Below are 4,258 nucleotides of genomic sequence, written 5' to 3'. Positions count from 1 at the left end.
CTAAGGCCCACTTGAGTTCACATTCCAGGATGTCTGGCTCTAGGTGAGTGATCACACCATCGTGATTATCCAGGTCATGGAGATCTTTTTTGTACAGTTCTTCTGTGTATTCTTGCCACCTCTTCTTAATATCTTCTGCTTCTGTTAGGTCCATACCATTTCTGTCCTTTATCGAGCCCATCCTTGCATGAAATGTTCCCTTGGTATCTCTAATTTTCTTGAAGAGATCTCTAGTTTTTCCCATTCTGTTGTTTTCCTCTATTTCTTTGCATTGATCACTGAAGAAGGCTTTCTTATCTCTTCTTGCTCTTCTTTGGAACTCTGCATTCAGATGCTTATATCTTTCCTTTTCGCCTCTCTTCTTTTCACAGCTATTTGTAAGGCCTCCCCAGACAGCCATTTTGCTTTTTTGCATTTCTTTTCCATGGGGATGGTCTTGATCCATCTCCTGTACAATGTCACGAACCTCATTCCATAGTTCATCAGGCACTCTATCTATCAGATCTAGGCCCTTAAATCTATTTCTCACTTCCACTGTATAATCATAAGGGATTTGATTTAGCTCATACCTGAATGGTCTAGCAGTTTTCCCTACTTTCTTCAATTTAAGTCTGAGTTTGGTAATAAGGAGTTCATGATCTCCTTACCTGGGTTTTTTGCCCCCCCTCCCTCCATTTGTTGTTTGCCTCCACTTTGCATTGTTGAACTTTGCTGTTCGATACTGGGATACATTCTTAAATAATTTTGGTTATGTTATACATTTCAATGCATGTTTCTTGCTTTATGTTTTTCGCTAATGACATTACTTGCTGTGTATTTTACATATATTTTAGACTAGGGAAATGATGTTAGACAAAGCAAATTCGAGTGATTTTTCTGATTTGAATTCAAAACAGGTCATAAAGGAGACAAGACAATTCATAACATCAAGAAGGCATTTGGCCCACGAACTGCTAATGAACGTGCAGTGCAGTGGTAGTTCAAGAAGTTTTGCAAAGGAGACAAGAGTATTAAAGATGAGGAGCATAGTGGCTGGCCATCGGAAGTTGCCAACAGTTGAGTGCCATCATCAAAAATGATCCTCTTACAACTACTCAAGAGTTGCCCAATAACCTCAATGTCAACCATTCTACAGTTGTTCAGCATTTGAAGCAAACCTGAAGGGTGAAAAAGCTTGATAAGTGGGTGCCTCATGAGCTGATGACAAATCAAAAAAAGCATCATTTTGGAGTGTCTCCTCTTATTCTACACATCAGTGAACCATTTCTTGGATTGTGATGTGACAAAAAGAGGATTTTATATGACAACCGTGATGAGCAGCTCAGTGGTTGGACGAAGAAACTCTAAAGCATTTCCCAAAGCCAAACTTGCACCAAAAAAACTCATGGTCACTTGTTGGTGGTCTGCTGCTAGTCTGATCCACTACAGCTTTTTGAACCCCAGTGAAACCATTACATATGAGAAGTATGCTCAGCAAATCGATGAGATGCACTGAAAATTGCAATGCCTACAGCTGGCACTGGTCAACAGAATGCAGGGCACACAACCAATGGTTCAAAAATTGGACAAATTGGGCTAAGAAGTTTCGTCTCATCTGCCATATTCACCTGACCTCTCGCCAACAAACTACCACTTCTTCAAGTAATTCGACAACTTTTTGCAGGGAAAACACTTCCACAACCAGCAGGAGGCAGAAAATAGCTGTTGAATCCTGAAGCATGGATTTGTATGCTATAGGAATAAACAAACATTTCTCATTGGCAAAAGTGTGACTGTAATGGTTTCTATTTTGACTAACAAAGATGTGTTTGAGCCTAGTTATGATTTAAAATTCAGGGTCCAAAACCGCAATTACTTTTTCACCAACCTAATAGAATAGAAGTTCCATGAAGGCAGAAACTGTTTTCCTCAAGGCTGTACCTCTGGTGCATAGTAAGTACTCAAATATTTTTTGAATAAATCTTCCATAGGATTCTCTGCAGCAGGTTTTTGAAAATAAAATTTTACTGGAACTCCATCATGCTCATTTATTTACATACCATCTATGGCTGCTTTCATACTATAATGCTGAGCTGAGGAGTTCCAAATGGGTTAATTTAAACCCACAAAGTCTCAAATATTTAATAGTTGGCTCCTTACAGAAAGTTTGCTGACCCCCAACAGCACTCAATTGGCCTTTATCTCTCAAGTTAGAATTGGAAACACTGTAGACATAGGAGTTAGGTCTTAATACTTCTTTGTCTGTAGAACAGAGGGGCCTTAAAATAGCTATCAAATACAGATTTTCTTCTTGCAACATAAATTTCTGGACAATTAAGTTCAAAGTTAGTATTTTTCATCCTCAATGCATTTCTAGCAAGGCCAAAAGCAAAAAAGCAAAGGTTACCTATGTTCAATAAACTGGAGAACACAGAAAAGAGATTCTGATGCTAAGTTCTGGCAAATTTTCACAATCATGAAATCTTTAAAATGCCAATGCAACATAACTACTGGAAAGCTTTTCCCTGATGTTTCAAACAAATGATTTTGAGGTGAACCATTATTATTTTCTCACTGGCATAATCATTCTAACAATGTATCTTTTTTTTTAAATGCCAGGCACATTATAGGTGCTCAACAGCCATTGAGTGGATCACTCTACAATAATCACTGTGCTCATCAATTTGCAAATTATAATGACCTGAAATGGGGCATTGAGATTTATATTCCTCTGCCAATTCTAAAATATACTTAGCATGTCTCAATCCTTTTAAAAATCAAACCCTTTACTGTCATTCTCTACAAAAAATTAATTTGCATAGGTATCACTGGGGTTCAAGAAACTGAAGAGTAAATGAATAAGTCTGGGCATGATTTCAGCCCACTTTCTACCCCAGGTGCAGAGGAAAGAAAATAGGATTTTCTCATATTATTGGATAAGATGTCTGTCATTTGGAAACATTGTGGTCCATGGACTAAGACACAAATAAGAAGAAAAGGGCTAGGAATCTTAGCTAAGTTATTTTGAATAAGCAACAATATACACAATGATATACAATCATTTGAGAAAACTATTGTTTATTTAGAAAAAAAGGTTACATGGGTAGAATTCAATAGATAAAAAAATTTCCTTTTAAAAATGTCACTGTGAAACTTTTCCAGATGAAAGTTCAGCAATACAAAGCTTCTCTGACTGTAGAATTAAAACATATTTTTATTCCCCCCAACCCCTTGATTTTTCTAACATAATTACAAGAAAAAATGGCAAGGGACAAGTGAGTGCTGGTACTTTTTTTTTTCAAACATGTTTTAATGTCGTACACGAACTATATAAAATGATTCCTAGGCATTGCATAAGACACTGCTCCCACTTTGTTTTTTTACTAACTAAATATAAAACAGGCCAAATAATAAGTTAAAATTGAGTTTTTAATTGAGGTAAATTCAAAATGGTTCAATAATTGTTTATTTTCCATTTCAAACAATAAAAAGGAAGCATTTCATATTGAAAAAAAAAATAAACCCAGGCAATATTTAGTTACTCTAAAGTGAAATTCTGTACATATGTAACCTTATTTGCTTGTTGGAAACTGTATGCAGCACATTGTGCTAAAAATATGAAACAGTTAACACTTTCAGCCATTTACTGAAAATAAACATGTAAAACTAAGCAACAAGTTAAATACAGTAATGCACAACTCAACAATTTTAAGTTTTCGGCATGGAGCAATAAAGCAGATAACTGAATAATTTAAGGAGATGCAAATGGGCCCTCTTCATTCATAATTCTTGGCAATCTACTCAGGAAAATAAATTTCTGGTCACAGCTGAACAATTCATTCCAATCTCACCTGAAAGAAACAAAGTGATTACATTGATAGATAAGAAAGGAAGGAGGGTGAGAGAGGTGACGGATGGAAGGCGGAGGAGGGACAGATGAAAGGAGAAGGAAGGAGAAAAGGAAGAAGGAAGAAAAAAGAGAAGGAAGATTTAAGAAAGAAAATCAATGAGTTCTGTGAATAACAAATGCTTGAATTAAGTCACTAGATAAGGATAAAATATTTGTGTATTTCTTATTGCCTACTTGGCATACTATGATAACTTGTATTTTATCTGAGAGAGAGGAAAAAGGGGAATGAGGGAAGGGAGGAAGGAAAAAATGAAATAGAAACAAGTAAAACATTCCACTGGGACAAGCAATAGCTTGTCAAAAGTAAACAACACATAGCAATGAAAAGGAACCAATTTTACATGATCAATAAAAAGAAAAATGACATCA

This window comes from Budorcas taxicolor, chromosome X (assembly GCF_023091745.1).
Source record: "Budorcas taxicolor isolate Tak-1 chromosome X, Takin1.1, whole genome shotgun sequence".
Lineage (NCBI taxonomy): Eukaryota > Metazoa > Chordata > Mammalia > Artiodactyla > Bovidae > Budorcas > Budorcas taxicolor.
The sequence above is the reverse complement of the archived record's forward strand: the minus strand, read 5'-3'. Positions refer to the sequence as shown.